Source organism: Apaloderma vittatum, unplaced genomic scaffold (genome assembly GCF_000703405.1).
Source record: "Apaloderma vittatum isolate BGI_N311 unplaced genomic scaffold, ASM70340v1 scaffold6741, whole genome shotgun sequence".
Classification (NCBI taxonomy): domain Eukaryota; kingdom Metazoa; phylum Chordata; class Aves; order Trogoniformes; family Trogonidae; genus Apaloderma; species Apaloderma vittatum.
Window position 1 is genome coordinate 37,038 of NW_009697320.1, and position 12,852 is coordinate 49,889.

General features: G+C 40.8%; 1 protein-coding gene across 1 annotated transcript in view; it reads left to right on the plus strand.

Moving 5' to 3' along the window:
* The window catches only part of LOC104280057 (collagen alpha-1(IX) chain-like), a gene marked incomplete at its 5' end in the record, with an annotated part of 47,334 nt that extends 36,299 nt beyond the window's left edge, over positions 1–11,035 (plus strand). Inside the window, 6 exons of the mRNA XM_009877591.1 lie at positions 1,790–1,822; positions 3,891–4,037; positions 4,974–5,028; positions 6,648–6,836; positions 9,353–9,430; positions 10,982–11,035. The remainder of the gene's footprint in view (positions 1–1,789; positions 1,823–3,890; positions 4,038–4,973; positions 5,029–6,647; positions 6,837–9,352; positions 9,431–10,981) is intronic.
* Between the last annotated feature and the right edge of the window lie 1,817 nt (positions 11,036–12,852).

Genomic DNA, 12,852 nt, shown 5'->3' on the forward strand with positions numbered 1-12,852 from the left:
TTCCTGCTGGTTTGAAACCTCTCTGAAATACTCATCTTCTGTTAGGTGTGTAATACGGCACAGGCTGCCTTGAGGGGTGTGTGTATATAGATACATACATACATATGTAGATATAAACCAAGTGTTTATATAAAAATATGTATATGTATGCATACACACACATGCACACAGACAAATTTTTGGTGTTTGAGGCAATGAGGAGGTAGTTTAATACAGGTGAGAAGGGAATGCAGATAGTAAATACCCTTAATAACTCAGATTCGATGGATAGGACAAGGGGAAATGGCCTTAAGTTGCACCAGAGCAGGTTCAGGTTGGATATTAGGAAGAATTTCTTTACTGAAAGGGTTGTCAGGTATTGGAACAGGCTGCCCAGGGAGGTGGTTGAGTTGCCATCTCTGGAGATATTTAAGAGACGGGTGGACATTGTGCTGAGGGACATGGTTTAGCAGTGTTCATAGGACTAAGACAAAGGTTGGGCTTGATGATCTTGAAGATTTCTTCCAACCGAAACAATTCTATGATCCTATGAAAAGATTTTGTATTGTCTTTATCTTTGGAGATAAGGTGTGGCAACAGACTGTGAGGGTGAGGGAAAATGGTCTGCAGGGGTGGAATGTGTGAATTCACGTGGGTAATGCCTGGGTCATCTGCCCTTGAGTAAAGAGAATTTGCTCTCCCACAGAAAAGGAAGTGCACTAGTCCAGTGGCTCCTATGGGGCCCCATCCAGGAAAGCCAGGACTTGATCTTTCGAAAGGATGTAAACTGATCCTTATTTAAAAAATGGTAGCCAGATTGTGTGCTGGAAATTAAAACATTTTTACTAAACTCGACAATTCTGAAAGGTTTTTAAAGTTAATTAAGAGCTCTAGTAATCTGGATGTGCAGTAATTCAGCTTTACTATGGCTGTACAGATTCCCAGGAAGCAATACTATGGATTGTTTAACTGCGTTGCCAGTTAATTTGTTTTAAAACCAATAACAGTTGCTATTTCTATGTTAATTATGGCATATTCATTAACAGACAAAGTGGCCTTTCTGACCTATAGAAATCAATTGTTTCACCAATGACATTTAGAAACTGGCAGAATACAATTTTCAGAAACCTCTCCCAAGAGTAGTGTGAAAGCACTGAAGAAGAATAATTAATCTATTTCACAGGTGATTACAAAGTTTTGAAACTTTTTTTACCCCTCCAATTCAGAGAGAAAACTAAAAACTTCAAATAGTGGGACAGCTCTTCTCAGTCAAGTGATAGAGGGATCTCAGGGTTATTCAAGCCAGGTTGTTGGGAACAGGATTCTAGGAATGTGACTTCTTCACAGCGCATTGGGCAGATGCTTGCCTGGTTTCGATTGCAGTTTTGTCAGGGCTAACACAACGTTGTAAAATATCCACAATTCTGTCAGACTAGAAAATCCCGATTAAATAATGCTTCCTCTGAAGATTTCCAAACAATTCCTGTGCTATAACTGTGGTTTGAGAGGTTAGAGCCACGTGTCTGACTCTAAGGTAAGCAATACAAACCCACTTAGAGTAAACATGCGTTCTTATTTGCACCTTACAGAAATATCTGAGGAAGAGATTAAAAAAAAATAAATCTAAAATTTAGGTTTTATTTCCAGATGAATTGTAATTCATTTCAGATGCATTTTTGCGTAAATCAACTAAATGTGTGAACTTTTTTTGTTTTTTATAATGAATCAAATCATGTCAAGTTTACTGCCTTTATAATGTCTGTGATGATGGATACTTTCTTCTAATACAATTTGTCTTTTTTTTGCCTAGGGCGATATGGGATTACCAGGAGCAAAGGGAGCTGTAAGTAGAATGAATAACACTGTTAGAGAAATATAGAGATCTACTAGATCAGATAGATGGTTTTGTGATTTAGGAAAATAATGAGCTGAACTTTCCGTTACAGTTAAATTGAATGAGTTCTAAGAGCATTTATTCTGTTTAAATTTTGAACACTGTTAATATGAAAATGAATTAGCTTTGGAAAAAAATTCATATCCTGAATTCTAAGTGCCATAGAAAAGAAGCATCATTCAGCAGCAGTTTTCTGGCCAACTATTTTTTTATTTTATTTTTTTTAAGGGGATGAATGCACCCTTTGTACAGAAGGTGTTGTATAGAAAGGAGGCTCAGTGCAGTGGCTGTATGCAGCCTCTGATCTCTACACTGTGAAAAAGCTGGCAGTAGGACCTTGATATCTGTGAAAGCAGAAGTATTTTTTATTTTTATTTTTAATTTTAGGAACAACCAAATTATAGCTTTGATTTTGAAGGTGAGCAGAAGCTTGTACGTCATGTAAGGAAAAGAATTTGAAAGCTGCACGCATTCTTTCATTTCAGGGTCACTGAAGAGTGGGGTTATTACAGCAGCTGATAGTTTGGCCTGTGACACTGACGTATCAGAAGTTCTGCCTACAGGGAACTCAGGGTGACCGTAACAAAAAAAATATTCTGCATGTGTTCGCAGTGGCCTGTGTGACTTCAGGGCTAAGCAAATGCAAGCTAAGGGAGTGTTTACAACTGATCAAGGTCTTACAAGAAGGATATGAGGCAGATATAAGAGTTGAGGAGAAATCTATAGCTTTATCCCCCTAGATTTTTAAAATCCTCTACTCTTTATGAGACCCTAGAGTGCTTGATGTCCTAGTGAGTACATGTGAGTAAACCATCAGGGAGCGCAATGGATTTCACCAGGCTGAAGGGAATGGTGACTTCCTAGCTGTATAGTCCACAAAGGGAATTTTGCTGTCTTTTTGAAGCACGTTCTCTGGCTCTTCTCAGCAGTTTAGTTGACTGAGATGCAGCGTGGATGGAACTTAAATGGCTCCATCTTGCGGGTTTAGCTGATACCGCAGTTAAATAATTTTTCTTGAGCATCTCTTTCAAACAGATTGTTCTTTTTTTTTTTCGCCAGTAGATTTGGGAAGCTGTAGTTATGTAGGATTTATTTGGGGTTTTGTTGTGTCTTTGGGGGTTCTTTGGTTTTGGGGTGTTCTTTTGTTTTGTTAGTACTAGTATTGATTAATAATCATAAAATAACATGTAAGTAACTCAGAGGGGCATATTGGCATAGGTCTCACTCCGCGTGATATTTTAGCACTTCTAGAAAATGTACTGCAGCAGAAGCTATAACTTTATTAAATAAGTGCATCTAAGGGGACTACTGATGTAGCCGTGTCAATCCGTTCATTCCCCAGGGTTCAGGATGCTTATACCAGTAAATTAAGTCTTTCTACTGCTTTCCCTGATGCAACAAGCTGGCATCACAGCCACTCAGGCAGTTTGTGGACATAGTTTTTGTGAAGACGTTCCTTGCCCTGTTCCGGGAAACTTGAGTGTTGGCATTAGAACCTGTGTGCAGGGAGCTCTGGCACTGACAGATGGAAACAAAGCAAAAATGTGTGTTCTCAAGGAGCAAGGGGCTAGATGATATGGGCTGATGCTGTTATACTCTTTGTGAAAAGGCATGAAAGGCATTTGGGGCAAGCAGGGAGCTGGAATTTTTGGAACTTAAGGAACACTTAGTGTCTGGAAAAGTTTTTCGTGACATGCATGAGGGCAGAAGTAGAAATCAAGTCTGGAAGACGAGATCTTTTTCTTGACAGAAGAACAACGTCCTGTGCATGTCCCCCTGGATGCTGATTTGCCTCTCTTGACAGAGTACCTTATTTTTCCACTTATCCTCTTTAAGTGAAGTATACAGATTTCTTCTGAAGTTTATAAATGACACAACCACTGACTTCAGTTGCTTATTTGAGAAGAAGCTGTTCAACAACTCTATGTTTGCATTTGCAAATAGCTCCTGTCAGAAATGTCAAAATGAGTGTAACAGTAGGGCAGCAGCCATTGAAATCCCTCTCTTTCCTTGTCAGGTGGGTAATCCTGGAGAACCTGGTTCCCGTGGGCCTGAGGGAAGTCGAGGACTGCCTGGCATGGAAGGGCCACGAGGCTCACCTGGACCGCGAGGTTTGCAGGGGGAACAGGGTGCCCCAGGTCTGCCGGGCAGCCAAGGCCCAGCTGTAAGTGCTAATTTCATGTAACTGGTACCTTTTAAACTCTTTGCCATCACTCACACCACTCCTTTTATTTACTTTTCTTTTTTTGCATCAGGAGATGTGTATGTATGCAAACCCCACAGTAGCATTCGAAATACAGCATACCTTGCAACACATGCATGTGCACACCTGAGAAATCTTCGGGTTGTGTGCAGTTGGGTCCTCAGGTCCTCAGCTTTTGGTTCAGTTCCATTGTCTTATTTCCTCTCCTGCAGTGCACACAAAACCACGTTTACCACGTGAGCATATCTCACCCGGGTGTGCAGTCAAATTGACGTCAGCCGGAATAGTTGCACTTGCAGACTGGAACAGCTTTTCTTGACCGATGTATCCATTTGGGCTGGGAAAGAGTTAAATTTCTTCCTAGGAGCTTGTAGGGGGCTGTGCTGAAGACAACAAAATGTTGACATTTTAGTTATTGCTGAGCAGTGTTTACACAGCATCAAGGCCTTTTCTGCTCCTCACACCACCCTGCCAGTGAGTAGGTTGGAGGGGTAAAAAAGTTGGGAGGGGACCCAGCTGGGACAACTGACCAGAGGGATATTCTGTACCACATGAGTCGTGCTCAGCAATAAAATGAGCGAGGAGGTTGGTGGGGGGCCCTCTGCTTGGGGACTGGCTGGGCGTCAGTCAGCTGGTGGTGAGCAATCGTTTTCGTTTTCGTTTTCCATTTTCATTTTCCATTTCCATTTTCATTTTCATTTTCATTTTCATTTTCATTTTCATTTTCCAATTCTCTCCCTCATCCTGGTGGGTGGTGAGGGAATGAGCAGCTCAAGTGGGGCTTAGCTGCTGGCTGGGATTAAACCATGGCAACTGACAGCATTTTATCAGGTACACTTACAAAATGTACTGTGATATCCACTGGGTTTTTTTTAACTATTTTTTTTTTAATCCTAGGGAAAAGAACCAACGGATCAGCACATTAAGCAGGTCTGCATGAGAGTCATGCAAGGTAAACATGCTAAAAATGTATTTGATGTTTCTTGTGTATTTAAATCAGGATAATCTACTGCTATGAAGGCAACCAAGACTTTCCCACAAATAGTGTGGCCTCGGCAGGGTACCTGGTGGAAAAATCTTCCCATGTGCACTTGGGCACAGTGTGAGAAAATATGAGAAAGATGACCCTTATTTATATACACTTTGTGGCCTCATTGAACTCTTGTTGCTTCCACACTGTTACTGTATTAACCAGGCCATAGACTGGAGAGTTTTTTTGAAATACATATATTTTGTGTCAAAACACTTGCTGTTTCTGCATATATATAGTACACAGCTTCACTGAAAGCTTGTTTTGCCATTTGTACTCATATGCTAGTAGAGTACAGCAGACAAGCTATGTGCAAAATAGGTTAAAAAAAGAAGAAGAGGAGGGCAGAGAGAGGCTTTCTGGAGATGACATACCGCAAAATGAAAGCAATAGGCAGATGTTCCAAATCCTGATTACATTTGCTTAGTTCTTCTTCGAATCAAAGAATCCTAGAACAGTTTCGGTTGCCAGAGACCTTCAAGATCATTGAGTCCAACCTGTGTCCTAGCCCTATCAACACCACTAAACCATGTCGCTCAGCACAACATCTGCCTGTCTCTTAAACTCCTCCAGGGATGGAGACTCAACCATCTCCCTGGGCAGCCTGTTCCAATGCCTGACCACCCTTTCAGTAAAGGCACACGCAGAAATTTGGAGCTTTTCTAATACAGTTGAGTGTATGGAGTTCACTGTGTTTGAAATATATATGCTACCCTGTAAGCACAGAGGAGACTTTTTTTGGTACCTGCTACTGGAGGTTCCCTTTGGGATAGTATGCCTTTTTAATGTTAAGAGTTTACTAGAATGAAACTGCTGCTCATGATTTAATCTAAAAATCCTCAGTAACCATCCCTGTTCTTGCTACTGCCCCACTGGGTTGGTTTGGTTTTAAACTTTCTAGAAATAAGATTTCTAGAAATAAATAGTTCCTGGTTTGACAGGATTAACAAGTAGGAATGAAGAGACTCACAGAATGTTAGGGGTTGGAAAGGACCTCGAAAGATCAACTTGTCCACATTCCCTCTCAGAGCAGGTCACAGAGGAACACATCCAGGTGGGTTTTGATTGTCTCCAGAAAAAGAGACTCCACAACCTCTCTGGGCAGCCTGTTCCAGTGCTCTGTCAGCCTCACAGTAAAGACTATTTCCTGATGTTTAGGTTGAACCTCCTGTTTTCCTTTTAAGAGACAGTAATTGCATGAGTAAGTAGGTGGTTGAAATGTAAATGATACAGAAAACTGTAAGGACATTTCTAAATAAACTATATATATTTGAGTCATTTCAGCCTGTAAACATAAAATTTGTAAGATGTAGGCTTCCAAGTGACGAGCTTCACAGTGTGCCTATGTAGTTTGCTGCTGATAGTACCAAGATAATACCTAGCACATAAAAAAATTTTGTAAATGGCACTGTACATAAGGAAAGTGCTGCACTGTAATCTATCTGTTTCTGCAAGCAGAAAATTGACATTCTTCTTCACTGAATGTGGGAATCTTCATTCAGGTCCACTTCTGCTTCATTCTGTCCTCCTCTTCCTTGCAGAACAACTAGCTCAGCTGGCAGCCAGTCTTAAGAGGCCAGAATTTGGTGCTCCAGGTCTTCCTGGCCGACCGGGGCCACCAGGTGCTCCAGGGTCTGCTGGCGAAAACGGCTTCCCAGGACAGCTCGGTCCCCGTGGCCTGCCTGGCCTTAAAGGTCCCCCTGGTGAGATTGGTCGTAAAGGTCCTAAAGGTAAGACATTCTGTAACTGGCTTTCAGTTGTTGACTGCTCCAGATTTTTGTGGTTCCCTCCCTCCTCCCCTTTGGATTACAAGTTGTGAATATTCATTGTAAATGCGTGAAGTCGAAAAAGATCCTGAATTAGGAACCTAAGCTGTATCTTGTAACAGTTGCTTCAGTTGCCCCAAGCGATTAAAGAGCACATTGGCCTGGCCTCAGCAAGAATTTATTAGAAATCTCTTTGTTGTCGTCAAATCAGTTGCGCAGCGTGAGAAAGGACAGACATCTGCCTTGAACTGGCACCTGAGGCAAATTCCTCATATTAATTCTCCCTCTTGGGGACTTCAGAGGTTTGTATTTTTCACGTGCTGAAAAGTTCCAGCAGTATTTTCCTCCTTCTTCCACTCAGTCTGATTGTGGATCTCACTTCTGCAAGACTTGCGGTCCCAAAAGCAAACATAACCAGTCAGATTCATTTGCTGATCTCCAGCCTACTTTGCTCTGTCTATCCAGTTTCTCACATTACAAGTGACTTGATAACAATCTGCCTCGTATTTGGGTATAATACTTGAGCCATTTAACATCATTGCATCATGGACCACAATCTGTTTATTCTCTGGAAAGGACAAATCCATAATACAACTGACATATCTTACACTATACAAAAAATCTTCTATTTAAGTTAATCTCTTTTGTTCCTGACTGAGAGGTTTTATACTCCTCCAAAGGATTATACGGTAGAATTTTCTACACGGTCTTAGGACCACTATGTATGTATCAGTTTCTATTCAAAAGAGATTTTGATTTATTTTCCTGAAGGAAGGTTTTATTTAAGAATTTTATTTCTGCACAAAGCTGGTCTGTTGCTGGATTAGAGCATTTACTTTTATCTCGAGCTTTGTTTGAACGTAAAATTGGGAAAACCTTTGAGAAAAGGAATAGAATACCAACAAGGCAAGCCTTAACACCATTGTTGCTGGAGCTCTGTTACTGTTTCCATTTGAAGTGATGTCATCTATATTTGCAGAAGCAACCCAAAAATGGAGGCACAAAGGTGGTCAGATACGCTGAATTTGATTCAGCACGCAGCAGGCTGCACTGTGTTAATTTTTTTAAAAAAAGCTAAAGATCTACAGAGAGTAGAACGAACCCAAACAAGCAAGATGCTTTTTTTCCTATCATAAGTGTCATCAATTCCCAGGTTACCTTACAGTAGACCTTGAAATACCATTACAGATACAAGAGAAGTGGTAAATGCTCTCATGTGCAAGACCTCTTGTGATGGTACCCGGGAAGCGACCTGAAAAAAATCTCAGTGCTTTGCTCTGGTTCCCGGCAGTTACCAGAGTTCCACAGAGATGAACTGATTTTCCCTGTCCATTTGAGGAGTTGTCCAAGATTGGAGTGAGAGGAGAGAGGGTACCTAGGACGTAGGATAAAAGAGAAAAGGAGGAGGATGTTGAGAATGGTTTAGAATGTCAGGATAAAGAGGAGCTGGAAACACAAGGATGTCACGATGAGATACAGCAGAAGATACAGAAGTACAGCGATTTTAGCAGCATCAGAAACAACAGATGCAAAAAGAAGTGACTCAGGGAAGAAGAGTATAGTAACTCTAAGGAGCAATCTGGGGCAGTGAAGGAGGGCAGAAACAGAAACAAGAAGTTGGAGAAGTTTGGGGTAACAGCAGGTAAATGCTGCTCTGAGGTGTTCAGTAGCTGGTAATAGCAGAAGTCCAGATGAGTGCCCCGCATCCGGTGCGGCTGGTAGTTTTAAGTACAAAGACGGGCTAAGTCTCCACATTGGCTAGGCAGAGATAAGATTCCTCCTCTGATACCCGGTGTGCATCTTTTAGTGCATCTTTTATTGAAACTTGAACTTCTGTACTGACTCTTGTGTTCTTTTACGTAGCTTCCTTGTTTTCTGTTGTGTCATTTCTAGGCAAGCCACAAACATTCAGTCTTAACTTCCCTCAGCGCAGCGCAAGAAAGTATGGAAATACAGAACATAGCTTCCTCTTAGTAGAAAAGCTTCCTCTTAGTAAGATGCTTCTTGTTTGGGGCAGCATACAAGTTTGAAGAAAAGCTGGATGCCCACCAGAGAAAAGTCTCCTTAATACCAGTAAAATGAGAACTAAGTTCTTTGTTTTACTTTTATCAATGTCTTATGTGGATGGCAACAGAATACTGTAATCTGTGCAAGCTAGCTTCCCTTCTCTTCCGTAGGTGTCTCAAGGACCTGCACTTGAGAATGTTTACTTCTTAACTGAATTCATGTGGTCTTATGAAAGCCCTTGACTGGTACCTTCAGTCTGTGTTCTGAAAGAGCCTGTGTAGTTCTGTGAGTTTGGTTTATTTCTGTTATGTAGTGATAAATTAAGGACATGTGTCAGGACATTATTCAAAGATGCTAAAAATATATATACAGCCACTTGAATTCTGTTTATTAACTGTTCACCTCTGAGAGGGAACTTACTGAAAATTGTACTCCAAGAAGGCTGCAACTAATCTTTCATGAATTTGCTTTAGGTGAACCAGGAGAAAGAGGAGAAAGAGGATTTCCAGGCAGAGGAGTGAAAGGTTACCCTGGACCAAGAGGTCTTCCAGGTAAATATAAGAGGACAAGGATAAAGAAGGAGATGCAGTACAAATTTATTCAGAACTGATACCTCAAGCTGCCTTGAAAAGATAAAAGATAAAGTTCCAAATAACAGTACTTCATAATTATCACATCATAGGTAATGATATGGTTACAAACTATTAAATAATAAGAAGAATTAAAATAAGAATGAAAAGCTTTTTTTACAGAAGAGCTACCACTCAGTTTATCTAGGTGTAGAAAAATTAGGAAAAATGTATAAAAAGCGTAAAATAAAAAAAAAAAAGAGGCAGTCGCACACATACACTCACGTATATAAAATTGCCTCTATTTTATATAAATATATTTGTAATATATATCTATAAAATAAAAAAGGATCACAAACCCCAGATTATTTTGCTGGCAACCACAGCATTTTTCAAAATTTCCGTGCAGAATTTAGGACTTTCAACGTACAATTCTCCTTTATTTTTGTGCTAATTGCAGTGTTATGTAATAGGGGTCCAGGACAGATTCTTGCTGATAAATGCAACACAACTGGCCTCTAGTGGCCTCACTGAAAATAAACATGTTACTTCCATCAGTGTCTCTCTAGAGCATGTTTCTCTGAGTGTGTATATTTACACACAGAAACTACTAAAATTTGTTTTCTTTGTAAGAAAGAAAAAACAAACGAACAGTTTATTATATACCTAGGATGTCTGTGAAACTCAGGGTTGCCGTCTTTAGGAAATTATCATTGGGAGAGGCTTACTAAAAATTACTGTATTTGACCTCTTCATTGAAGATTTAAAAGCAAAAAAGATAATTTTGTGCTCAGCAGTTCCACTCCAGATATCTATTTCCCCAATAAAAACAAATTCTTACTATGTCCCTTTCCAGAGCACTAACCCACCTCCGAAGTAGAATCATAGAATCATTGAGGTTTGAAAAGACCTCTAAGATGATCAGTCCAACCGTCAACCCAACACTACCATGACCACTAAACTATATCCTGAACTGGCACATCTACACGTTTTTTTGAACACCTCCAGGGATGGCGACTCCACCACTTCCCTGTGCAGCCTGTTCCAATGCCCCACCACTCTTTCAGTAAAGATTTTTTTCCTAATATCAAATGTAAACCTCCCCTGGTGCAACTTGAGGCCATTTCCTCTTGTCCTACTGCTTGTGACTTTTGAGGGAAGACCAACACCCACCTCGCCATGACCTCGTTTCAGGTAGCTGTAGAGAGCAGGAGTGAGTAGGAGCTACACACACCTTCATACCCATCAACAGGGTTGTCTGTGGTCCTGCCCTCAGTTACTATTGCCTAACTTTTAATAGCAGCACATCTGCAGGTGCAGATCTTGAGAACTTGAAATTTCATCATTATAGATGTGTAAACCCAGCCTGGTTGTCTGTTAGAGGAAAACTCTCTAAGTAGTCACCTCCCTGGGTGGATCCACTGAGAGCAGTAAAAAAATACCGCTTTTAAGAACAGAATGTTCATAAAAAGCACCGTGTAGACTAAGCAAATCGTAGGCTGCTGCTTTTTAGACCTGCATTTGCTTTTCTAGGTGAACCAGGCAAACCCAGCTATGGCAGAGAAGGCCGCGATGGTGACCGAGGTCTCCCTGGAGTGGCTGGGGGGGGGGGGGGGGGCGGGGCCGCGCGAGGTCTCCCTGGAGTGGCTGGTCAGCCTGGGGTTCCCGGTCCTCCCGGCCCTCCTGGCCCTCCCGGGTACTGCGAGCCGTCGTCTTGCAGGGTGCAGGCTGGGCAGAGAGCTGAGAAGAACATGAAAGGGCCTTGAGCGGGGCTGCGCAAGTGCCACGGGGTGTCGGCATTGATTTACTTCCTGCACAGACAGCTGAGAGAAAAATATGGAAAGAAGGAGAAAAGTGGATAAGGAGAAACCTTTCAGCCAAGGTTTCAGTAAGTCATTTTTAACACAGCGGTTGTATGTTCTTTTGCAAGGTGTGCTTAGCAACACAAGCTGGAACAGTGGTGCTTACAGAATTACAACGGTGCTATCTTCTGGCTCTTTCACCCTTTGGAGGAAAAAAAAGGCATTTGTCTATTTTTTTATTATTTTTTTTTTAAATAAAAAGTTGCTGTGATTTCTCCTCCTCCCCCTATGTATGATGTACAGTGAAATAATGTGTCTTCAGACATCCAATAAAAAAGGAACAGTTTATTTACTTTAGTAGTAGTTATTCTTTCATGTTTATAAAATAAATTCCAGAGCACTCAAACAAAAGACATCACTTTGTGCCCAGTCATTTCATTGTGTGCATGTCCGGTACAGGATATGCTAAACCTCCCTCAGCTCTTCAGTTTAATGGCAGAAACACCAGTGGGAGGCTGTTCCTATGAAAATGTGATACCTTTTTTGCTGTGATACTCTGCAGAGGGCTGATCACTGGGTTTCCACGAGTGATAACACAGAATAACTCTGTCCTCTTCCACTCCAGTTTGCGTTGCAGTCGTAATTTTGTATGAAGCCTATTCCAGCTTGCCACCTCCTCTGTGAAATTGAAATAAAAAACGTAGTAGCCACTGTCAAGGGAATTTTAAGTCCCAGAAACATAAGTTTTATAGTAGAGGTTACAGATGTTGACGTAATATCTGTGGTTGTACAAAAAACCCCAAATAAATAATGTTTTAAACCCCAATATGTTTTTGTACGTATGTATGGTTACAGCCAGTACCAATAAAGAGAACAGCTAGAAGACTGCCATTAGCCCTTTCAGGCTGCCTTTTTTAGATGAACTCAGTTTTTAGAGGAAAATGTGCAATGTGGATACTTTGTTTCTCTCTGCATAAATTAAACTATTTGTGGTATTTGACTTTACCTTCTCTGAAGTGTATTCTCTCTCAAAGACAATGATGAAACCATCCCATGATGTTTCCTTTCCAAATTTTCAAATACAAACTTCGGCATACTTGCTTTAAGCATTGATGGTTTGGGTTTTTTTTCCTAGTCCTTAATTGTCTGCTGATGTTCAAAATAGTTGACTTGTCATTTGAACTGTGCGTTTTGCATGTAATGTGTAAGTCAACACTAAAGGGAAAGGTAGTGGTGTAATATATACTCTAAAAGAATTATTGACAAAAACAATAGAAAAGCCTTCCTCAAACCAAACCTGATTCAGTAGCTGCAGCTAAGAACTGCTTCTTTAGCACTTCATGTGTTGAAAGAAAATGTCACTTGGGAGTAAAACATCTGGTAAAGCCTAAAAGAAGCACTTTTATTGAAGACCTTTGAGAAGGCGTTAAATGGGATTAACTTGATGATCTCTTTATATTCCTTGCACAGCCCAGTATTTTAACAAGTAAAGAGATTAGATTTTACAAGTGAGTATAATCTACAGAATCACAGAATTATTGAGGCTGGAAAAGACCTCTGAGATCATCGAGTCCAGCCTGTGACCCAACACCACCACATCAG